The following is a 25,449-nucleotide window of genomic DNA, read 5'->3' as shown; positions in this document are numbered from 1 at the left end:
TAATTAGTAGAGTGATAGTTTACAATTTTGCTAATGGAACTAACAAGTTAACTTGACTATTAAGAACTATATTTTCTTTTAAGACTCAAAGAATTCAGGATTAGAAACAGTTATTCTCACATTAGGACAAAATAAAAGGTAAGTTGGTAGAAGATGATTACTACGTAGCCTTACAGGCTGCTGGCTTCCCTGATAACTCAGCTGTAAAGTATCCACCTGCAATGAGGGAGACCTGGGTTCGATCCCTGGGTTGGGAAGATCCTCTGGAGAAGGGAACGGCTACCCACTCCAGTATTCTGGCCTGGAGAATTCCATGCACTGTATAGTCCATGAGATTGCAAAGAGTTGGTGAGCAACTCTCTCTTTCACTTGACAGGCTACTAGATTCTAGATGTCAGGTTTGTAATAGGAGTTTTGGAACTTCTGGTAACTAATTGCTGGTTATACAACTTCTTAGGCAATTCAAGTTAAACAATAATCTAAAAAAAAGCATACTTGAATTTATCCAAACATCCTTGAGTAAATCAAACTGAAGTTTCTTCCTTTACATTATCCTTATTTACCAATGAGTACTTTTTACTGCGAAGATCTAATTCAAGAAATTGAGAGTTTATTTTTCCTTGTGTCTTAACCTGCCCTTTGTGTAGCAAATACAGTTACACCATGGTTTATTGTGTAGAAACAGGATATAAGTCATTAGGTTATTTGCAATGGTTTCCTATTAATCTGTGTCTCAAGCACTAGGAGTCCCCAAAATACCAGAGTCCTGGTTTGGATTAGTTGTCTCCTCATGAAAGTTGGAGGATGAAGTTTCATTCCTAAGTATTATTTACTTTTATTCTGAGTTCTTCAGAACATGCTATTATAAGAACTTTGAGTTATTGGCATATTTCAGGGTTTTATTGTTTTGTGTTTGTTGTTGTTTTGGAAAAAGACCTCTAGACAGAAAAGAAAGGGAAACTAATGAGATTTATAGGGTGGCCACTCAGGGTCAAGGCACATGCTGAGTGCTTTACATACTTTATCTCATTATTGGTTCCATATTACAGATGAGGAAATACTGTAGTAACAGTTTTATGAAGGCAAACTGGATAAAACTTTAACTTCTTTAACTATCAGATTTTAGTGGTACAAAATTTGATTAGGGGATCCCCTGTTTGTTTGTTTTTTTCCTATTAGAACTTATTTCATATACCAGATAGCTAAATGTCTACTGCCAAGCTACCATTTAATCAGCATCAAAAGCCTAAAATCTGTTGATTTCTGTTATGGTAGTAAAATGACTGTAGCACTTCTAAGTCTCAAATATACTCACTCGACTTTGTAAAAAAAAACAAACAAACCAGAATTTGGAGAATTCCCTGTCAGCCTAATGGTTAAGAGGAGGCCATGCTTCCACTGCATCGGTTTGATCCCTGGTCAGGGAACTAAGATCCTGCAAACTGCATGATATGGTTAAAAAAAAAAACAAAAACAAGAAGATTTGCCTTTTCCCCGAAAGAATCTTGAAATTCTTTCTGAGTGGACCATCTGAGTCATGTGTTCACATTGAATCAATTATTTTAATTAGGCATAAGATGAGGAATGAAATATACCATTCAGTTTACCTTAACTCAAGTTTAGAATCCCATCATGAAGTTGAGGCATGAGGTGAACATCTTGAGAATGACATAGATCCTGAAATGAAAAGGATGGGCTTTGAGGAAGGCAGAAATGAAATCTGAGGAGGCAGGCAAACACCACTGTCCACAAATCATTTATCCTTTTGATGAACCATGGAGACAACAGTTTTGCTAAGAACCATGGAGGAAACTGAAAAGACTTAGACACAGTTCCTGCCCTGGGAGGTCTATATTTTATTATAGAGAGGGAGGAGTTAAATTAATAACTATAATCAAACCTTGAGGTGACGTGAAATAAAAGTGGTACAACTAACTATTAGAGTGGGAAAAATTCCTCGGGGAGGAATACGGAAAATTCTTAAAGGAAGTGAAAAATTACTTAGGGCATAAAGGAGTAGTTAGAACTTTTTTTTTGGCCATGTTTAATATATTGCCAAGAGAAACTGGGACACAGAGGAAAACAAGCTTTATTAGGGAATAGGAGCTTCCCTGGTGGCTCAGAGGTTAAAGCGTCTGCCTGCAGTGCAGGAGACCCGGGTTCGAACCCTGAGTCGGGAAGATCCTCTGGAGAAGGAAATGGCAACCCACTTCAGTATTCTTGCCTGGAGAATCCATGGAGGGAGAAGCCTGGTAGGCTACAGTCCGTGGGGTCGCAAAGAGTCGTTAGCGACTGAACGACTTTTCACTTTCACTTTCAGGGAATAGGATGGACGGAGATTAGAGGAAATAATATTCAGGGCTTTGGTAGAAAATGTAGTACCCTAAAGAACAAAAATTACTCTATTTCACTGTTGTATTTGGGTCTGTTTCCTCAATATAGGTGGTAAAAAAATATATATAGCGTGTGGTCAGAAGTATCATTTCTTGCTGGCTGAAAATGGCAAATTCTGTATTCTCAGGTGAGTTTGTTCTGTTGCTCAGGAAGCTGTGTACTACAGAGCAAGTTTTCCTTTCAGTTTACATGATTCCCTTCTAAAGAATTTCTATTTCTGAATGACGTTTCAACTTCATTTACTTGGATCTCATTTGTTATAAAAGAGGACATAACATTGCTGAACTTTCAATGAGGTTTTCAACTCAAACTCTTTGTATCTGAGCATTAAAGGAAAGGTTTTCCCTTGCAGTCTGGAGATGCATAAGGTGCCTCCCAGGAGGCCAAGCCCACTGTGATCATTTATTGGGTCCAGCTCTATATAAGGTGTCCAGGAAGATATGTGGAAAGTGCCTTAGCCAGAGAACCTCAATTTTCTGTGATGGATATTATCAAAATGGAGCAAGGCCACGTGCAAACCATGGATGTTTCTGATTACAGACAGATCTTCCTAATTGTGGGTTTCTCTGACTAAGATTAAAATTTACATCATTTTTAAAACACATAATAACTGTCAGCAGGGAATGTAGGCTTGGAAAATGTGGACTGAGGCTTATGAGAAGAATGAGTAGCTGCTTTCAGATCTATGAAAGGAAAAAGCTACGCATCTTTCTTCTAGTCTAAAGCATATGGTCTAAAACAAACTAATAAAAGAGAAATACAAGCATATCTCTTACTGTCACCACCCTTCTCTCCAAAAGTAAAATGCATTGAGGACATCTCTAAACAACCAGGACTAGAAAATCACAATCTATGGAGGTTGGGTATTTGCTGGTTGACACATTCAGGCCGTAATGGAGAGGACCGTGTTGTGTTTCTTAACAAACCCTTCAAAGTGTGGTGTCTGTTCTTTGTGGTTCTGGAGGTTCCATCCCTTGAAATTTCCAGTCTCCTTCCTCTTTCATCTGCTCTCTTTCTGCCTGCAAAATCCTTCCATCCTTGAGTTCCATTTTAAAAGCAGCCTCTTCTGTGAAGCCTTCCTGGGCTCCTCCTTTCCCCAGAGTGGCTTGTTCTACCCCCACCACTGTGCCCTCAAGGCACTATTTCATTCCATCTGCATGTATTTCTGCTACACATATCTGTCTCTTGCACTAGGGTATAAGCTACTCAAGGCCAGGCCTGTGTCTCCTTTTACTTTATTTTCCCTCCTTCATTACTATATAATCTTTATACATCTCTTGGGAAAACATATGCATCTTAAATATAATTACTCAAAGACAATAAATATACTAGGAAATGGGTCCCCTGGTCTCACAGCTTTGCAAGGTATTCCTTCTTCTCTCAGGGATAAAATATATCAATTATACTGAAAGTTTCCACCATTAAAAAATTTGTACCTAGTAAGGGAGATCAGGAGTCTTAAATTCAACAAACAGTCAACAAACTATTTAATGTTTACTATGGACCTAGCATCATACTAGTAATGGACTAAACAGTTATGGTCACTGCCCTCATGGAGATCCTTGTCTAGTGAGGAAAATGATCAATCAGAATAGAACTTAACAAATAATTAGAAGTTAGGCATTGCATTAAGTGCTATGAAGAAAGTGAGTGATGATGCTGGATAAAATAGAAGCTTCAGAGAAACTGTGAGTTAGAAAGTCTATTCTCCTGGTAAGCCTGATTTGAGATGAGCAGAGTGACAACCATTCAGGGGACTTCTTGAAAGAGCCACCAGTAGGCAAAGAAAACAGGACATTTGCCAACCAGTACCTTATCTGCACAAACCTTGGCTCTTCTGAAGTCCCAAGGGTGATAGAGAATATGAAGATATCACTGACTCATAGAAGCTTAGGGAATTTTTTGAAGTCTTGGATACCCATCAACAGCATGGAATTTGAAGATATAGTATCTTAAGCAGAGTTTAGTTTTGTAGTACTCTTTTATTTTAAACTTCTCTGGTAGGTAGTATGCGTATGTTTTGGGGTGGGGGTACAATACAGAGACATGCAAAGTCTACTATTTATAAACAAGGAGTTTCATCAGATGTTCCTAACTTTCTTCTGTAATCTGCGAAGGCAGTGGTGTGGAACATAGTCAATTTGCACTCGGAAATGTTCACACAGATCTGGGTGGTTCTAACATTATAGACTCAGAGGTTCTGCTACAATTCAGACTGTCTTCTCCTGTACCAAATAATGTACCAAAATAATATCCTATTTCCTGGCGGTAACATAACAAATCACCACAATCTTTGTGTCTTAAAGTAACGAAATGTATTCTAACACAGGTCTGGAGTTAGAAGTCTAAAATCAAAGGCCCAAGATACAAATAAGGTAAATAAAATCAAAGACCCACAGGGCTGCACTTTCCTTGAAGGCTCTATGGGAACATCTTTCCTTGCTTCTTCCAGCATCTTAGAGGCTCCAGGAACTCCTTTGCTTGTGGTTGCTTAAGTCCAACCTCTGCCTCTGTCTCCACATGAGCTTCTCTTCCTCTTTCTGTGTGTCTCTCTTCTGTGTATCTTTTCTAAGGACACTTGTCATTGGATTTAGGGCCCACGTGGATAATCCAGGATGATCTCTACCTCATCTTGAGATTCCTAATTTCATTACATCTTCAAGGATTCTTTCTCCAAATAAGGTCACATTCATAGGTTTCTGAGATACTAATTGAACATATCCTTCTGGGCGCTGGCCATCTTTCTATTTCACTATACCATCTTATTCAGAAAATATGGGAAAGGCATTTCTATTTTTATTGTACATAGTTACAGCTATATATACATATAAGAATATAAAAGATAATCCACAATACTAGCATGTTATCTGAGATGAAGAAGCATTATCCAGGGGAAAAATATTGAGGACAAATCAATGACACAGGTTTTGGATCTCTGGTGAATGCTTTCCACTGTTGGTCATTTGCAGAACTTGAAGGTCCAAGTCCTTTTTGAGCATTCTGTCTTAAGAATAATTCTTCAGCCAGAATCCAGAGAAGCTGCTGATACTGGTATTTGGTAGCTTTAAGAAGCTGAAAGGTGATTCAGCTGGTGGTTCAGTGGTAAAGAATCCACCTGCCAATTCAAGAGACACGGGTTCAATCCCTGATCTGGGAGGATCCCACATGCCTTGGAGCAACTAAGCCTGTGCGCCTCAACTACTGAGCCTGTACTCCAGAGCTGGGAGCTGCAACTACTGAGGCCCACACATCCTTTGAACCCACACTTCACAAAAAGAAATGTCATCACCATGAGAAACCCATGCACCACACCTAGAGAAAAAGCCCTTGCAGCAGTGAAGAGCCAGCACAGCTAAAAAAGTAAAAAAGAAGCCGAAGGGTGAATCAGAAGCCTAGAGAGGAATGCCTTTGGCTGTTTGGTAGTTGGACCCTCACAAGGTAGTTCTGTTGTCTGAGCCTAAAGTGAAAGTCTGGTGAGTTAAAGAGATGGAGTTATGATAGGATTGAAAAAGCCAGGTCTTAAATTATAGACTCTCAGAATTGGTCATCTTATCTTATCAGATTCAGTGATGAGTTTTCTGTACAACAATCTATCAAGAAGTTTCCCAATCCATGTTTAAATATCTTGCACTTCTTGTTTCATCTGGCACTAAGGTTAGTTGTTTCTCCTACCCACCCGTTTTAATTCTAATATGGATTTCACCCTGTGTTTCGTAATGAACAAGCTGGTCCTCTTCTTCCTGTACAGAGGACCAAAACTCTTTTAGCAACTTAGTTCCTCTCTTTGAAAATATTGAAACTTACCCTTTGCCACATGTGTCTGAGAGTCATGAACCACTTTTGTAAGAAGGGACTAAATTGTCTAATCTTAGAATTCACCTTGGCTGTGGTTAGAATATGCTGTTCTGAGGAAGCTGGGTAGCAAACCAAAAATAAAGGAGTTGGGGGAGCTGAGAATTAGATGGGAAACTGAGGAAGTAAGTGGTACCTCCTCCTACTCTGGGATTCCTGTAAGAAATTACTTCAGCCCCTGTTGGGTGGGACAGCAGAAAAACTTTGAAGGAAAGAGGTACGGGAATAAGTGCATAGCACAAACTTGAATTCTTCCAGAGATTCCATTAGGATTAAGGCAACGATGAGGGGAAGCAGAAGCAGCCCTTGGAATCAGCCAGTCTTTCCTGCTGAGCCACACCAGAGAAGCCCTCATCATCAGAAAAGAATATCCAGATCCTAGACCTTTTGGGAAGATTATAAGTGATGTATATGACTTTTCCAGCATAGTGCCAGGAACTGAGGAAGAACTGAGAATGTGGCAGCTATGTTACCGACAAACTGTGCTAGAATCAACACTCTCATTGTTGATGAGGAAGCATGGACCCAGAGACACCTGAGACTGGAAATGAGAGGAGGGGAGCCTCAGCAGATTTGTCTGGCTAATATCTCAATAGTTTTGACTTGCAGAAAGCCTTACTGCTCTAAGATATTTCACATTCACCTTGGACGTATGGTGCCTTCCAACTATAGTTGTTGATGAGTTCTCAAATGAAAAGCTGTCTTTCTCTTAATAAAGAGGCTCAACATTCTCTTAAGTCATTTCCCACTCCCAGTCTCCCCAGGTGTTCTGTTGGCATAGCATCTTGATTTATTGACAGACTACATTGAGCTCCAAGACAGAGGTCAATGATTTTTCCAAAGCTCTATTTAGATGAGACGCCAAGACAGGATTTGAACAGGAGAATACCTGTAGAACTTCTGGAATGCTTCTGTCCTTGTTGGCTTAGCTCTCTGAGGGCTAAGGGCATGGTTTCCAGTGGCAATGAGTTACCTGAGGATAGCATTTTATCCAAAGCTCCTCACTTAGTCCATTACAGAATTCTGCCAATAAGAACAACAAATAAAGACTGCTGGCTTATTGGAATCATTTAGATAAAATTTTTTTTTTAAACTGCTTAACAGAAATAGCTTAAATTAGAAAGAAGAAATAAACTTTTTACTTTAAATGAATATTTTGTCAAAAAAGGTCAATATAAAACAATTTATATATTTATATAAATATACACATTTATATTTATATATTTATAAAACAATTTATATATTTATATAAAATCCATAAATATTTTCATGTCATACAACCACTCTTTTCTTGGATACCAGGGAAATAATTCAAAATATGTAAAATATGTAATTCATAAAAATATTCATCATAGAAGTGTTTATAGCAACAATAAATTGGAAATATCCCACTGCTGAAAATTTGGTTAGATAACATTGAAGATGACCACTTGATGGGATGTTATGCAGTCATTTAAAAGTACAGAAGCTTAAAGGCTAAGTCCTTCAATATATAACTAATGAAAAATATATGCTGAAAATTGAGGTACAATGTAGTTTTACTATCTCACTAACAGAGATGCATAGAAAGATCCCAGCAGAAAATATACTAAAATACTCAAGAGAGTGGAAAAATTCTGTTCATCTACTTTTTCTTTAGTTTTTTTTTTTTTTTTTTTTTTAGTTTACTTGCTCTTTTTGTAATAGAACAAGATAGACATACCAAGAAAAGAAAAGGAAATAAAACCCTGGTAGTTATTATGAAGGAAAAAAGATAATGGGGAAGATGAACAAGTAGATATTTAAGCACAACATGGTCAGAGCAGCGCAAAAAAGAAGAAAGCCTACTTGTGATACTCTTGATGAAACAGCATGAATCATGTAAAATGAAAATGTGAAAAACAGCCTCTTCAGGGAAATGCTCTCCTTACTCTGTTTCAGTTCTTCATTGGGCTCAATGGGAGCTTAGGAGTGAGGAAATTACTAATATGGCTGACTATGAAGTTCTGTCTATTGGAAGTCATCCTTCCTTGCCTGACAGGTTGTTTCTGTCTTTGTGAGTGGAGAGGATTAAGTCGACCAGATTCCCTAGTGAAGCAAGAAGATCATTACTGCAATGGGCATAGAGCAGTTCCAGGAACCCTTTCCCGCAGATTTAACATTTCCTGAGAACAAACAATTATTGGGCAAGAAAGTATCTCTTTCAAGCAAAGATTTCCAGGAGGTGAAGGACATATGTGAGAGTCAGAATTCATAACACATTTTAGTAATTATAGATATGAGAAAAGCTCCCCCTGGGAATGGAAAGAACTCACAAGTGCTTCTTATTTTGCGGAGAGCAGGTGGTAGAATAGCATGCTGAGGTGACTTGCAGGCAGTGTGGCTCTTGTACAAACACAAAGACTCTGAGTTTCAGTCTCATGGGGATCCTATCTCAGCTTTCACTTCCCTTATGGGACACCGGAAGTTAACAAGTCAGGAGCAAGGTTTAACTCCTCAAGTGATTGCAAAAATAATAGTTCAACCCAGAATGCTGTTGTTGTTTGAAACAACTTTTTCATTCGAGAAGCTGCAGATTTATAACTTTACTTAAAATTGCCTAAGCAGGCTTTTCTTTTTTTCAATTTTAGTTGAAGACTCAGGAAATTCCTTTCAAACTTCAGAAAGAGGATAAGTAAAGGAAAATGACTGTGAAAGAGGGACTTTGAGGGAAAAAACAGGGGCGGGGTGACTGTTTAATATGTTACTTGGGCATATAATTCTTTCAAATGGCTTTCTTTAGAGTTGACTTATCTGTTATGTTGTTTTCCACTTTTTTCCTGATATTTCGGCAAGTTTTTTTTAGCTACCCTGAGGTAGTTAGTTCTTAATATAGAGCTGTCATTACAGAGTCTTTTTTCATGATTAAAATGAATGTTCCTATTTGATTCCAATAGAAAGAACAAACTGTAGTTTGTTCTAAAGCTGAATGTGGTTCAGTAAAGAATCTGTCTGCGATGCAGGAGAAATGGATTCGATCCCTGGATCGGGAAGATCCCCTGGAAAAGAGAATGGCAACTCTAATATTCTTGGCTGGAGAATTCCTTGGACAGAGGAGCCTGGCGGGCTACAATCCATGGAGTCACAAAGAGTCAGACACAACTGAGCTACTAAGACCTTCACTTTCAAAGGTATCTCAGAGGCAGGGAAGCCACTTGCCCACCAGTGGCCTTTTCTCCCTCTCTGCCTCTTCTGGCTGGGGCTGAATATTCACTGTGGCTCCTAACAGGTAACCTTGAAGAAGGGCATACGGGGATGGGCTTAAAGCATGGCTCTGCCACAAAGAATCTGCCGTTCACCTCCCTGGGCCTCTGGGGTCCTGTTACAATGATCTTGTGTCATGGGAATAGTTCTGGACTGAATAGGGGAACTGAGATTGAGCTAGTGACTCTTGCGTTAGGTAAGGAAGGTCCTGGCTCTGCTGCAGTGTTTTCCTCTGTTTAATGGTGTGTTGGACACAACAGCCTCTAGGTTTCTCCCCAGGGTTAAGATTTTGTGATTTTTGTCTTCTGATCCTTGGTAGAGGTGCTCCTCTGGACCTAAAGACACAGTGGTAACTCACACAGCTTCTGTGGATCCTTTCTTTCCAGAAGGGTGCAAACGTGGGTGTGGAGGGTGACGAGGAAAAAGTGAGATACCCGTGATGCGTACTCTGAAGAAATGACTAGGGTTACTTTCATACTGAATGATCAGGAAGCTGAATCGCCCACAGTCCCTTCTGTTCAGTGGGCAGCAGCAGAAGTTAGTGATTCAGAGATGCAGTGGGAAGCAGAGAGGAATGAATGAGGTCTGGGGAACGAGGCCTTTTATCACGCGCCGGACCAGGTCACCCAGAGTTCTTAGTTACTGACATAGCAACCACTGCGGGTCACTTCACTACTCTGCTCCCAACCTTAAGGCAGCCACTCAGCACCACCAACCCTTTGTATTAATTCTTGCCTGCCAATGCAGGAAAAGTAAGAGACGTGAGCTCAATCCTTGCATCAGGAAGATTGTCTGGAGTAAGAAATGGCATCGTACTCTAGTATTCTTACCTGGAAAATTCCATGGGCAGAGGAGCCCAACAGGCTACAGTTTATGGGGTTGCAAAAGTGCCAGGCATGACTGAGTGAATGAACACACACACACACACACACTTATATTTGGGTCACTACTATTGTATTTCTTACTGCAGTAACATTGATTTATGACATTATACAAGTTTTATGTATACAACATTGTTTTTCCTTTATTGTATTTCTACCACCATGACCACCACCAAAAGTTTAGCTTCCATTTGTTGCCATACAGTTGATCCCCTTTATCCAATTTACCCTCTCCTTCACCCTTTCCCCAATAGTAACCACTATTCTGCTCTCTGTATCTACATGTTTATTTTGGTTTGTTTGGTTTGTTCATTTGCTATGCTTGTTTTTTATAATCTACATATGAGGGAAATTATATATTTGTCTTTCTGGGTCTGACTTATTTTGCTAAGCATAATACTTTCAAGACAGCCATTCATGTTGTCCCAAATGGCAAAATTTCATCCTTTTTATGGCTGTGTAGTATTCATACACACACACATGCACGTGCACATGTGCATGCGCGCGCACACACACACACACACACACACACACATCTTCATTGATTGATTTGTTAATGGGCTGTTAGGTTATTTCCATATCTTGATTATTGCAAACAATGCTATGATGAACACATAGGTGCATATATTTTTTTTCAAGTAAGTGTTTTCATATTCTTTGGATAAATACCCAGAAGTGGGATAGTTAGATCATACGGTAGTTCTATTCTTAAGTTTTTGAGGACTCTCCATACTATTTTCCATAGTAGCTGTACTAATTTATATTCTCACCAATTGTGTGACTGATGCTTTAGCTGAAGCTCCAATACTCTGGCCACCTGATGCAAAGAACTGACTCATTAGAAAAGACCCCAATCCTGGGAAAGACTGAAGGCAGGAAGAGGGTAACAAGATGAGATGGTTGGATGGCATCACTGACTTAATGAACGTGAGTCTGAGCAACCTCTGAGAGATTGTGAAGGACAGGGAAGTCTGGTGTGCTGCAGTCCACGGGATCACAAGGAGTTGGGCACGACTTAGTGACTGAACAACCAATAGTGTACAAGGGTTCCCTTTTACCCACATCCTCTACAACATTGATATTTCTTGCTTTTTTATAGCCATTGTAAAAGCTGAGAGTGACTTTGATCTTCCTTCATTTTGAGCCTATATTTGTTGTTAGAGCTGGGGGAAGCATATAATCCTGTCTTATTTTTAAATCCACCCAGTCACTCTGTGGCTTGATTGCTGAATTCAATCCATTCATATTCAGTGTGATTATTGATAGATGAGGACTTAGTACTGCCATTTTATCTTTCATTTTATGGTTACTCTATATCGCCATTGTTTCTTTTTCCTTTTGTTTTCCCAGTTTCCTCTTTTTCTGTTTCATGCCTCTGCTCTAGACTTATGTTGTATGGTTGCCATGACGTTTTTATAGAATCTCATAGATAAAACAGTCCATTTCTGCTGATAGTATCTTATCTTCATCTATCTATGAGATCCATCCTTTCTTTTTCCTTTTGTTGTCTCAAATTATCCCTATTTATGCATTTTTAAAAACCAAATTGAAGTAGCTATCGTTATTCTTTCCTGCTTTTCTTCCCTATAAACTTCATGCTTGAATGAAGTACTGAAAAACATATGCTGATATCGAGTTGCAATTTTCTAATTCTATTTACCACCTTACTCAAATGTCTATGTATTTTTGCCTTTTTGTTTGTGATAGAAAAGTTCCTATCAATATTTTTTATAAAGTGGGTTACTCAGTCATGTTCAACTCTTGGCAAACACATGGACCCACCAGGCTCCTCTGTCCATGGACTTCTCCAGGCAAGAATACTGGAATGGGTTGCCATTTCCTCCTCCAGGGGTTTTTCCTGACCCAGGAATGGAACCCGGGTCTCCCACATTGCAAGCAGATTCTTTACCGTCTGAGCCACCAGGGAAGGCCCATAAAGCGGGTCAGGTGTTGATGAACTCCCTCAGCCTTTGTTTGTCTTGGAAAGTCTTTATTTCTCCTTTGTATCTGAATCAATTTTGCTGAATAGAGTATTCTTGGATGACAATTTTTATCTTTCAGCATTTTGAGAATGTCATCCGAGTCCCTCCTGGCCAGCAGAGTTTCTGCTGAGAAATTCGTTGATTGTCTAAAGGGGGTTTCTTTTTAGATTAAAATCCTTTTTATTTTTTACTGCCTGCCTTTAAAATTCTTTTTTTGTTATTGACTTTTTGTAGTTTTAATATATTGTGTCTTGGAGAAGGTCATTTTGTGTTAAACTAATTAGATATTCTTTTAGCATCACAGTCTTGTATATCCAGTCCCTTCCCCAGGTTTGGTAAGTTCTCAGCTATTATTTCTTTAAATAATCACTCTCTTCTCCTTCTAGGATGTATACACATTACCCTAATGTTGACCCTCCTAGAAGAGTTGGAATATTCTTGGAGAATTTCTTCATTTTGGGGGAATCTCAATTTTCTTTCCTCGTCTATCTGTATCATTTCTAGATTTCTATTTCTGAGCTCACTAATTCCCTCTTCTATATGGTCCACTCTATTTCTAATGCTTTCTAATGTATTCTTCATCTTATTTATTGAGGTCTTTGGTTCCAGAATTTCTGTTTGGTTATTTTTTAGTGTTTCAATCTCTTTGGTAAAGTTTTCCCTCTGATTGTTAGTTTTATTCCTAAGCTCATTGCATTGCCTTTCTGACTTTTCTTGTAGCTCATTGAGTTTCTTCATAATAATTTTTTTTAACTTCTCCTATCAGTTAGATCACAATCTTCTGTGACTTAAAGTCTGGTTTCTGGAGAATTGCCATTTTCCTTTTCTAGTACCATGTTACGTTGGTTCTTCATGCTGCTTGATGACTTGTTCCTTTGCTGGTGCATCTGAACTATTCAACATCTTTCTTTAGGTAAAGTTCCTTTTGCTTTGTTTTTTAACTTGTCTCTAAGAACTCAGCTGGTGCATATAGAAATTAGAGGCCTTTCTTTTGCTTTCCAGTAGGCGGCGCCATACCATGATTTTGGTTTCTTTTACCCGCGCTGCCTCTGGTTAAATGTGAGAATTGGCACTTTTCACCCTTCAGGGCCTCTGTCACAGGAACGGCCCAGGGCCCTCATTATCACTGCCGGACCTCCCTCCAGGATGGATCAGTGGTGCCTTGCTGCTGGTGTCACTGGCATCGCTGGCTGGGGCACCTGACCGTGGGCTCTACCACCAAGCTCAGGATCTTCTGAGTGGTGGGCTCCTAGACCACAGGGGAAGGGGAAGGTGGAGGGAGCTGGCTGGTGCAGGCGCCTCTGCCATGTCTGGTTCAGTCAGGTTCACAGGCTCTGCTGCTGCAGGCAGAGGGCGTCCTGGGTGTCTCTGTGACAAGGGACAAAGGCATGGGCCCTGCCACTCACTGCTCCCATTTTCCTCTGGCTGTGCTTGCACGGTGGCGGGGAGGCTACTGTTGTCTGCACCTGCTCGTCTTCTGCTCCTGGGTTCTCTGGGCTCTGGGCTCAGCTGCTGCGGCTGGCGAGCTGGGATTGCAGGCGCCATCTCCACTGTGTTTCTGGTTCTACCTCCTCTGTTTGTCCTAGTCTCCTCATTTTTAGATGTACAGATATGTGGAATGCCCCAGCACCCTGGTGCGTCGGGCAGAGACACCTTTGTTGAGCTGTGGATGTTTTACTGGTTGTCGCTTGAGGGGGAGAAACAAAGAGAGCCTTTCCCATCACTGTGATGCTGGCGTCACTCCCCCACTACTTTATTTTTGGTATCCCACATAGCTTTTCTCATTTTTAGAATATCCATTAATCATTCAAGGAAAATCTGAGAGAGGTAAACTTTCTGAGTGTATATGTATCAGAATACATGTTGCGTTTTCTCTCCATCTCAAATGGTAGTTTGGTTGAAAGCAGACTTCTGCATTCAAAACTGTCTTTCAAAGCCATTCAGATGTTTTCTCCAGCATTCAATATGTCAAAAGTCTGCTGCTGATTTGTCTTAAAGCCTTTTATAAAGTATCTGGGTTTTTTCCCCCTCTATGAGAATTTTCAGTATGTTTCATTTCATTCCTTCAACAATTATTGATATTTATTAAGAAGGTATTATATGCAAAGCACTATTTCCAGTGCTGGAGGTAAAAAAGTGAACAAAACAGAATTTCTTTTCCTTCAGGAGTTTGAATCGTAGTGGAGGGAGCAAGAAGACAAACAAACAAACAACAAAAACATATGGCATGTCAGTGATAAAGGCTGTGGAGAAGAAAAGAATAAAAGGAGGACGAGGTGTGCTGGGTAGAAGTGGTCAAGTGTTGACATTTTAAATAGAAAGGAAAGGAATCAATGAAGTAGCTTTGGTCAGAGATGTGATGAGGGTGAAGGTGCAAGGTGTGCAGATATCTGAGGAGAGAACAGTCCTAAAGAGGAAACTTCATGTGCAAAGACCCTGAGGTGGGGACATATCAGGGAAGCTTGAGGGAAAGCCTATTATGTTTACTTGGAATACACCAGCAGAAGGGAGAGTTACAGGAGATAACATCAAAGAAAGAGAGGATGGGGGGAGAGGGTTAATATGCCCCTGTAGGGCATATTAGGCATTTTCCAAATTTTGACTTGACTCTGAGAAAAATGAGAAGCCATCAGGGGGTTGTGATGAGATAAACAACCCCTTCTGAATTATATTTTGAAAGATCACCTCAGTTGCTCTGCAGGAATAGACTGTTGCTGCTGTTTAGTTATTAAATAGTGTTCGGCTTTTTTGTGACTCCAGGGACTATAGCCTGCTAGGTTCCTCTGTTCACGGGATTTTCCAGACAAGAATACTGGGGTGGGTTGTCACTGCCTTCTCCAGGGGATCTCCCTGACCCAGGGACTGAACCCATATCTTCTGCATTGGCAGGCGGGTTCTTTACCACTGAGTCACCTCGGAAGCCTGGGGAATAGACTATAGGGGAGGCAAAAGTAAAAGAAGGGAGAATTCATAAATTTGTTATAATATTCCTAGTGGAACATGGTGTGGGTTGAATTACAGTTGTTGTAGCAATGTAAGTGGTGAAGAGAAGACACAACTTCGACTTATCTTTTCGTATTTTTCAACATAGAAAAATTTTGTATTTCTAAAAACATTGTACAAATGGTACAAAGGACTCCAATATATCCTTAACCCAGTTTCCCAGTTGCAATATTTATCACATTTGCCTTTCACTTTTTACATGTACATATTATAATATTTTGACCCATTTGGAAATAAGTTGAAGATATGATGTTTTTATCTCTGTGACATGCAGTATACACTTCCTAAGAATAGTGCATTCTCTTATATAACCACATACAGTGACCAAAGTCAGGAAAGCAACACTGATGTAATTCTGTTACTTAATCTATACATTCTATTCAGATTTTGTCAATTGTCCCAGGAATGTCCTTTATTAAAAAAAATCTGATCCAGGGATCCTATGTTAATTATTTTGAAGAAAAGAGGTTAGGATTGGAGACCAATTTGGGGAGAAAAAGAGGAATCTAGGATGACTTTAAGGTTTTTCACTCAGGCAGTAGAGAGTGGAGTTACTATCACCTAAAACTGGAAGGACTTTGAAAGTAAAAAGTTTATATGTATGTCTGGGAGGTGGAGAAGGAAGGTATAGGAGTTCAGCTTTGGATATACTAAATTTGAGATGTTTATTAGACATCCAAGTGGATACACAAGTGTGTTGTTCTTTGTGGTTTGAAATTCCATCCTGATGTCTCTAAACGTGAGTCTCTTTTATTAATTCAGCTCAGCACTGGGTAAGAGCCTTTAACACAAAGAGGTCATCTTTTTTATTGTAGGATATGGTCTTCAATTATTTGAGCATCCCATTCCATTCTGCTCTCTCCAAATGATGCTGGAATTTTAGATTTATCCTAAGTGATTTGTAGCATTCCCTTTCAGTATTCTCTATTGGCTACTTTTTGTTCCATCTGTGAGAATCTTTCTGAACATTTTTATAAGCTCACCAATTGTGTTTCTGCTACATCTTTTATTCAATAACTCTAATAGAATTTCTTTCACATCATTCTCTTCTTACTGAGGGTATTGATTACATTTAAAGTTACTTTTCATCCTTTGTCCTTTCAGCCAACTAGCTAGTCTGTTAGTTCATTTGCCTGAGGAGTTTGATTTTTTTTTTTTTTAAACGTGGCATTTGTTTTCTTTAAATGTTAGTGATTATTCCTGTCTTTTTATTGTTGATTTGACAGATAGATGTCATTACTTGCTAACTGATACACCTGAAGTATACAATGTCCTCTCCAACCCTAGAGTCTTCAATTTTTGTTTAGTTTGGGGGTTAATCTTTCTAGGTGGTATCAACTTGTACCAGTTCATGTAGCATTTAAACTTAATTAGCATACTTTCCTTCTATAGTGTCAATTTTTTCCCTGCCTTCCTCCAATCCTTCCTTCATCCTGTTGCCAAAAGTAAGCTTTTGCAATTGAAATATTAAAATGTTGATATTTAAAATTTTGAATCTCATATAATTTTCAGGATACAATAGGAAATCCTCAGAGTGGGAATATGTTTCTTTTGTAGGTCTCATCTATAGATATTCACTTATTTTTCTACTCTTTTACTAATGTTCCTGGCATATCAGATTATTGGTATTTTCCTGAACATGCATCCGTACCTTCTCTGAGACTCTCATCTTCACCCAGAGTACTCTACTTCTTCCTCTCTGCATCTAGAACTTCAGTGCATCCTTCAGGATCCAGCACCTGATACATACCTGGGCCCCAGCATTATCCATTGCTACGACATTTTGATGCCTTCAGTTTCCACTGTTTGTTAAACACATTACTCCCCTTTCTGAATTCTTGTGGCATTTTCAATGTACCTGTAGGTGTTGTTGTATTGACAAATAATTTATGTACCACTTTCTCCCCTCCCAGACAGAAGGAGATTTAAATGCAGGGAGGGATGGGATATGTTTTATTAATCTCAGAATATTAACTACCTACTATATGAAAGATACTTTAAATGATGTGATTTGTTTATTAAATGAGGTGAGAAATCCCAAAGTAGATTCTAGATGCTCTTCTTGAAAGGAGGGGTGGTCCCGAGACCTGTAATCTATGCACTCATGAGGATGTAGATTGCCTAATGCCATTTTGTGGGACTCTACAATTTTTTTTTTAGGATTCTCATTTCATAGACTGGCCTCTGATGTTAGTTCTATCATGGATTCCTTATCAAACAGCCACAGAAGCCACTTCTTGTCTTGCTGCTAATATTGAGGTAGTCATCCATCCAAGGGCAATGACCACTGGACCACCAGGGAATTCCCCCAAATTAGGAGAATGGGAGGAGACAGAGATTGGAGTTTGAGGTTCAGCTGTGCCTCAGGGGTCAATCACAGAGATAAAGAGGAGCTCGCTGTCCAGGGTAACGAGGTTCGGGAGGGCCAGGGAGACAGTCCTGCTCTCTTAGGAGACTGTGCTCTGGGCCATGTTTATTCCAAGATCCTGACGTCAGCTATGGAATTAGATCCCAATTTGGTCTTTCCAAAGGTATGCTTAATAAGATCAAGGTGGTTTTTCCACCGTTATCTCCCCATTCAGTTAAAAACTCGTGCCTACTATAAAAAATATTAGTTCTGAAAGAAATTCAACATTAAAAACAGATACACACATGCCTAAAATAAAGAATTAAAATGGGAATTAAGGAAGAAACAAACAAACAAAAAAGGAATGGGATGCTTAGGTGAAGCAAGAAAGCAGCTGAGCATGTATAAGGGGGTGAAGGGTGGGGGCCTGAAGGAAGAAGAACCTGAATTTGGACCTCAGGAATGTGCAGGAGAGAATGAACAGGGTAGTATTTGGGCAAGGGGAAGCACAGTGAAGACATATGGGTGACATATCCAAATAACAGCAGCAAATAAGTGCCATAGATATTGCTCTAAAAAATTCCCTGGCTCCTTGGATTTACAAATGGGTCATCTCCACGGAAGCATAAACTATATCACTTACTTTCTTTCAGGCTTACAAAGGTCAACTGCACTGTTTTGTAACCAGTTCATATTATATTAGACAATCAACTGGGTAAATCATTATATTTGTATTATTTCCAGGTATAAAGACTCTGATGCCAGGAAAATACTAGTCAGCTCAAGGCCTGTAAGGGATGATGGCACGGTTGGCTGGGATTCTTAGAGCCTGCTTTCTTCTTCCTCTTCTTCTCTCCCTCTGCCTTCTTCTCCTTATTCTTTTCACTTTTCCTGTTGCTTCTCTGTCCTTCTGTCCCCCATTTTCTCGATTTTCCCCTTTATCTTTCACTACCTCATTCAATCATTACAGGTATACTTGCCACTTGTGCATGCGTGTGTGTCTAATAAGTCACTTCAGTTCTGTCTGACTCTGCAACCCCATAGGCTGTAGCCCACCAGGCTCCTCTGTCCATGGGGATTCTCCAGGCAAGAATATTGGAGTGGGTTTCCATGCCCTCCTCCAGGGAACCTTCCTAATCTGGGATTGAACTCATGTCTCCTGTAGTTCCTGCACTGCAGGGAGATTCTTTACCACTTAGCCACTGGTAGCGATGCAGTATTGACTTCCCTGGTAGCTCAGACAGTAAAGTGTCTGCCTACAATGTGGGAGATCTGGGTTCAATCCCTGGGTGGGGAAGATCCTCTGGAGAAGGAAATGGCAACCCACTCCAGTACTCTTGCCTGGAAAATCCCATGGACAGAGGAGCCTGGTAGGCTACAGTCCATAGGGTCGCAAAGAGTCGGACACGACTGAGCAACCTCACACACACACCATGCAGTAAGTTATTGGGCTGGGGCTCATGTTATTTTTTTCTGCAAAAATTGGGGGCGAGGTGGTCTTTTTAAAAATTAATTAATTAATTTGAGTTAGCGCTCTTAAATAATAGTAACTAGTATGTCTCAAACATTTAATCTGGCTGTCTTCTATGTTTCAGATGCATCCTCTTCAAAATGTCTTTGTCCCAAAGCACAGGGCAAATTTCTAAACCTGAACCTGAATATTTAAAAATCCAAACACACAGCATCTAAACTTGACATTCAGGGTAAGAAACAGCTTCTCAGTTAATAAGAGACTATGCACTATCTGTAGAGGTTTATTGAACCTTGCTTGGCAGGTTCTGTATATAACACGCATCAAAGCCCTTGGCTGAGCTTGCTCTTGAGTGAGCACTGTGACTATGGGTGCTGGTTCTGTTGTTCCAGGTCCCCAGGTACTGTCTTCCAGGCTCATCTGTCACAGATTTCACTGCTTCTCTCAGACATCCTCTCAATTTTCCCCATGTAGGGACTGTTCTTACTAGCAAGCTATTGTTCTGCAGTGAGGTGCTGGAAACATTTCTGAATGGCATTTACTATTTTTGTGCGTGCTCAAAGTTTTTGAAATGAAGGCATTTCTTTCTAAGACTTTTAAGCTTTGAAATTCCAATTTTGTGCAAAAACTTGAGATACCCCCACACTTTGTGGGTATCCAACTCTAACACATAAAGTAATAGATCAGGAAAGATTTAACTGTCCAGGTTCAAACAAATCTGTTTACTTTGTTTAAATTGATGCTGTTATTGACGTAAACTGTAGAAAGAAATTTGACATAAGAAAAATATGACATTGCTCATAATGCAAGTGAGAACTTGTCTGCAGATTTCAATCTTTCAACTTCCATTTGCAGAATATAATTCCCTAATGTAATATTTATAAAATAGTGCTGTTCATCCATGGGCCCATCTTTTCTTAAGCATCGGGATATTGTGAACATTTGGCATGACCCTGTCCCTACACTGGTGCAGAAGTGACTGACAGGGTGATATTGGACATACACAGTCACGGCTACAAGCAAGTCATGTATGTGGGAAACTTAAGTGTTTCTCCTAATTCTTAGAAAGGAAGAAGGAGAGGAGAAAGAAATTTTTTATGCTAACTAATTTAAATTGTCTGTTAATCACTGGAGTCATATCCCTCATGCACAGGAATACTTCCTGGATACATTGTTGTTGTTTTTTTTTTCTTTTTTTTTTTCCTTCTGGGAAGAAACTGGGCCCAAATCTGTATCTGATCTCCCTTACTACCTGTGACTCTCAGAAGCTTTTACTGCTTCATTGTCATCTTTCTCTAGGCTCCATTCTAGATCTGTTTGGCTTTCAAAAGCCAATGAATCATCTTGGTGGTGGAGGACAATCCTGTGGAATGGAGCAGTCTTCAAGAGAACAAAAAAGAGAAAGTGCCATGGAGAAGGGGGCAAAGAGGAAGAGAGTCTTACAAAAGAAGAACATGCTCTAGGAAGAAAGAGCCTTTAAACCTCTCTTTTCTCTTTCTGTTACCACAGTGGAGCCGGGTTCCTTGGCAGCGATGTGAGTGAGTGTCCCCTGCAGGCAGACTGAGAGAGTGCATGGCACAGATTAGCTGAAAGATAGGGCGGAGGGCAGCAGCTGCCGGCTAAGGCAGACCATCTGGGAGGCTTGCACAATACCTGATGAGCGCAAATGCAAACATTCTTAACAAAATGTTAACAAACTAAATTCAGCAGTACATTGAAAACATCATGCATCATGGCCAAGTGAAATTTATCCCTCTATGCAAGAATGGTTCAATATACAAAAAACCAATCGATGTGATACACCTCATGAGGGATAGAAATCACACGATCATCTCAAGAGATGCAGAAAAAGCATTTGATACAATTCAACACACTTTCATGATAAAAACTATCAAAAAATTATGTGTAGAGGGAACTTACCTCAACACAATAAATGCCACATATGAAAAATCCAGAGCTAAAATCAGACTCAATGGTGAAAAGCTGAAATCTTTTCCTCTAAGATCTAGAACAAGGCAAGGATGCCTATTTTTGCTGTTTCTATCCAGCATAGTACTGAAATTAAAGAGAAATTTAAAAAGCAATTAAAAAAATAAAAAGATCAAGGAAAAGAAACAAAAAAGCATCTAAATTGGAAAGAAGTAAAATTGCCTGTTTGCAGATAATATTACATTATATGTAGAAAACTGTAAAGATTCTACAGAAAACCCTGCTAGAACTAATCAATGAATTCATCAATGTTACTCTATACAAAATCAACATACAAAAAGTCAGTTGCATTTCGGAAACAATCCCATTAACAATAGCAGGAAAAAATGGAATAAAATAGAACTAAACTTAACCAAGAGGGTAAAAAACTTGTACACTGAAAATTATACAACAGTGATGAAAGAAATTAAAGCAGACAGAAATAAGTGGAAATATTCTGCATTCATGGACTAAAAGCCTTAATATTATTAAAAGTACTACTTATAGTAATCCATACTAGTATAAGTGATCTTCAGACTAAATACAATCTCTATCAAAATCTCAGTGGCATTTTTTTACAGAAAAAGAAAAAAGTCCTAAAACCCATATGAAACAAAAAAAGACTCTGAGTAGCCAAAGTCATTTTGAACTAGAAGAACAAAGCTGGAGGCAACACATTTTCTGATTTCAAAATGATTTCAAAGCTACTATACAAAGCTGTAATACAAAACATATTACAATGTAATGCAAATAGTTTACTACTGGCAAATAAGCAGACACATAGACAGAACAGAATAGAGAGGCTAGAAGTAAACCCATGTATGTATATCAACTGATCCTTGACAACAATACACGATGGGGAAAGGGTAGCTCTCTTCAATAAACGGTCTTGGAAAACCGGATTCAAAAGAACAAAATTGAAGCCTCATCTTATACTACACACAAAAGTTAACTCAAAATGGATTAAAGACTGAATTGTAAGACCTGAAGCCACAAAACTCCTAGAAGAAAACATTTGGTAAAAGCCTCTTGACATTGGCCTGGGAAAAGAATTCTTGGATGTGACATCAAAAACAAAAATAAACAAGTGGGATTATGTTACACTAAAAAGTATCTGCACAGCAAGGGAAGCCATCAACAAAATGAAAAGGCAGGGATTGCGGGGAAGTGTTAGTCAAAGGGTACAGCATTTTAGTTATACAAGATGAATAAATCCTAGAAATCTGTAAAGCATAGAGGTTATAGCTAGCAATACTGTATTGTACTGTAGTCTTAAACATTTGCTAAGGGGATAGCTCTTATGTTAAGTTTTCATACATAATAAGAAGTAAAGAAGGCAGGATGAATTTTTTTAATTGGAGGATAATTAGTTTACAATATTGTGATGGTTTTTGTCAGACATCAACATGAATCAGCATTAGGTATACATATGTCCCCTGCCTCTTGAACCCTCCTCATCCGACCCCTCTGGGTTGTCACAGAGCACTGGCTTTGGGTTCCCTGGGTCATACATGGAATCCACACTGGCTATCCATTTTACATACAGTAATGTTATGTTTCAATGCTGTTCTCCCAAATCGTCCCACCGTCTAACACTCTCACTGTGTCCAAAATGTCTTTGTCCTCTTTGCTGCCCTGCAAGTAGGATCATCAATACTGTCTTTCCAGATTCCATATATATGTGTTAATATACGATATTTGTCTTTCTATTTCTGACTTACTTCACTCTGTATAATAGACTCTAAGTTCATCCACCTCATCCACCTTAGAACAGACTCAAATGTGTTCCTTTTTATAGCTGAGTAATATGACCACAACTTCAACTTCCTTATCCATTCATCTGTCAGTTGACATCTAGGCTTCTTCCATCTCCTAGCTGTTGTAAATAGTGCTGCAATGAACACTGGGGTACATGAGTTTTTTCAATCCTGGTTTCCTCAGGATATATGCCCAGTAGTGGGATTGCTGGGTCATATGGACATTTTTGAAGGCAATGGACCAGTTTATGGCATGGATGATTGAGGTGTATACTTATATTTAAAGTCATTGAATTGCATATATGAATGTATATAGCTTTTTGTATGGCAATCATACTTCAATAAATTTTTTTTTAAAAAAAAGAGCAATGGAAAGAAAACTATGTGGGTAACTATAAATATCTATTGATTATTAAATGTATAATACAATAATAATATATTGTGGAGTTTAAAATGTATGCAGAATTAAAATATATAACATAATAAAATGGAAGTAGAGAGTAAATGGAATTAAAATGTTCTGAATTTGTATCAATAGGAGGGAAGTGGCTAGAGTAATAATTTATATTAGGCTTGTTGTTTGGTTGCTAAGTTGTGTTCGACTCTTTTGCAACCCCATGGAATATACTCACCAGGTTCTTCTGTTCATGGAATTCTCCAGGCAAGAATACTGGAGTGGGTTGCCATTTCCTTCTCCAGGGAATCTTCCTGACCTGGGGATCAAACCTGTTTCTCCTGAATTGGCAGGCAGATTCTTTACTGCTGAACCACCAGGGAAGCCCATAATAGGTAAAAGGATGCATGTTATATCTCTGGGGTTATCACTACAAAAAAAGTAGAAAAATATGTAACTAAGAAGTTAATAGAGGAGGAAGGGATGAAATAAAACATACTTGAATAATTCAAAGGGAGGCAGAGAAAGAGGGAAAGAGATATTACATGGATGGTTGAGTCAAACAGAAAATAAAATTAAGATGATATATTAGACATAACTTCAATCCGAAGTTCTGTCAAATGTAAATAAACAGTTGAAATAAAAGTTGTTAGACTGAATTTAAGAAACAAGACTCAACTATATGATATTTACAAAAACACATTTTAAATGTTAGAACCATAAAGGTTTACAAATAAAAGGATAGAAAAAAGATATAAAGTACAAACAAGGCTTGGGATATTATAAAAAGTAGATATTAAGGAAGAATAATTTTGGAAATAAAGGGGGACATTTTATGATTAATATATACAATCACTATTTTAAACTTCCATGGCCTAATAATATAGTGTAGAAACATATGAAATAAAAGTTGACAGAATGAAAAGAATACTGCACAATCTATAATAAGAATATAAAATCTTAACCAACCATTGCTGCTAGAATCGGGAGACAGAAAACCCCCACAAAACAGTGTATATATGAAAGATTTAGATAATAAAAACAAATTTGATCTCAGTTGAATACATGGAATACTGAAAGAAATAACCTCAATTGTACACAAAGTCTTTTAGAAAATGGTAAATGAGAGAACATTTCTAAGCTCATTTAATGAGACTAGCAAAATCTTTTTATACCTGATAAGGGTATTGAGGAGAGAATTATAGATCAATCTCTCTCATAAGAGAAGCAAAATTCTATACAAAATACTAACATTTCAAATAAGCTGATATATTAATGAAGTTTATATGTAACATCAAAGTGTGTGCTCGTTGCTCAGTTGCGTCTGACTCTTGGTGACCCTATGTTCTGTAGGTTACCAGGTTCCTCTGTCTATGGGATTCCCCAGAAAAGAATACAGGAATGGGTCGCCATACCCTTCTCCAGGGAATCTTCCCAACCCAGGAATTGAACCCTGCTTCAAAATGGGTTTTATTCCAGCTTCACAAGTATGGAACATGTACAGATCAATCATTAGTCCACCACAGTAAACAAAAAAGGGAGAAAAATCATATGATTATCTTGATCAATATTTTTTAAAAAACATATAAAATACTTCTGTATAGAAAATCACAACACATCATTGAGACAAGTTAAAGAAGATATAGAAACATGGAGGGATATATTATGTTCAGTGATTAGAAGACTCAGTGTTGAAAAGCTATTACTATCTGTTTAAAGCTATCAGTATCTATAATTTTAATGTAAATTCATTAAAAACACCAGAAGTTTTATTAATCAGATTTTAGAACTTGTATGGAAATGCAGATTATCAAGCATAGCCCAGGGGATCTTAAGGAAAAGAAAGTTAAAAAAATTAGACTACCTGATATGAAAATTTACTATACCACAATAGTGATTTAAACAGTGTGGTTCTGGCACATGTGTAGATCCATAAACCAGCAGAACATATCAGATTCTTTAAAAAGGGCTAAATTGACTCATATGTGGTTACCTGATTTATGACAAAGTTTAGCAAGGGTGGGAAGGATATTTCCAATTAATGATTCTGAGTCAGTTACTTATCCATATGGGAAAAAATAATCATGGCTCCTACCTTACATTATATTAAAAAATCAGTTCTAGATAAACTGTATATGTTAAAAGAAGAAGAAAATACTAGTATACTAGGTTAAGATA

At 38.6% G+C, this 25,449-nt stretch overlaps 1 protein-coding gene and 1 long non-coding RNA gene across 4 annotated transcripts in view; one reads left to right on the top strand and one right to left on the bottom strand.

Annotated features, from left to right (window-relative positions):
* GPR141 (G protein-coupled receptor 141) overlaps positions 1-25,449 on the top strand; it is a 53,008-nt gene that overhangs the window by 19,009 nt on the left and 8,550 nt on the right. The window contains exon 2 of one of the 3 annotated variants that reach the window (XM_061165358.1): positions 23,539-23,666. The exons of 1 other annotated variant lie outside the window; for it this stretch is intronic. The gene's annotated coding sequence lies outside the window, so the exon portion shown is untranslated. Of the gene's footprint in view, positions 1-9,227; positions 9,396-23,538; positions 23,667-25,449 lie in introns of all 3 variants that reach the window. One more of the 3 variants, XM_061165357.1, reaches the window with a different exon arrangement.
* Positions 4,357-8,639, bottom strand: LOC133072276 (uncharacterized). Its single transcript, XR_009696679.1, has 3 exons — positions 8,541-8,639; positions 7,136-7,269; positions 4,357-5,509 (listed from the first exon to the last, which is right to left on the bottom strand). It is a non-coding gene; the product is annotated as an uncharacterized LOC133072276 (long non-coding RNA).

Source organism: Dama dama, chromosome 18 (genome assembly GCF_033118175.1).
Source record: "Dama dama isolate Ldn47 chromosome 18, ASM3311817v1, whole genome shotgun sequence".
Classification (NCBI taxonomy): Eukaryota; Metazoa; Chordata; class Mammalia; order Artiodactyla; family Cervidae; genus Dama; species Dama dama.
This window is presented reverse-complemented; position numbering and strand designations above follow the sequence as displayed.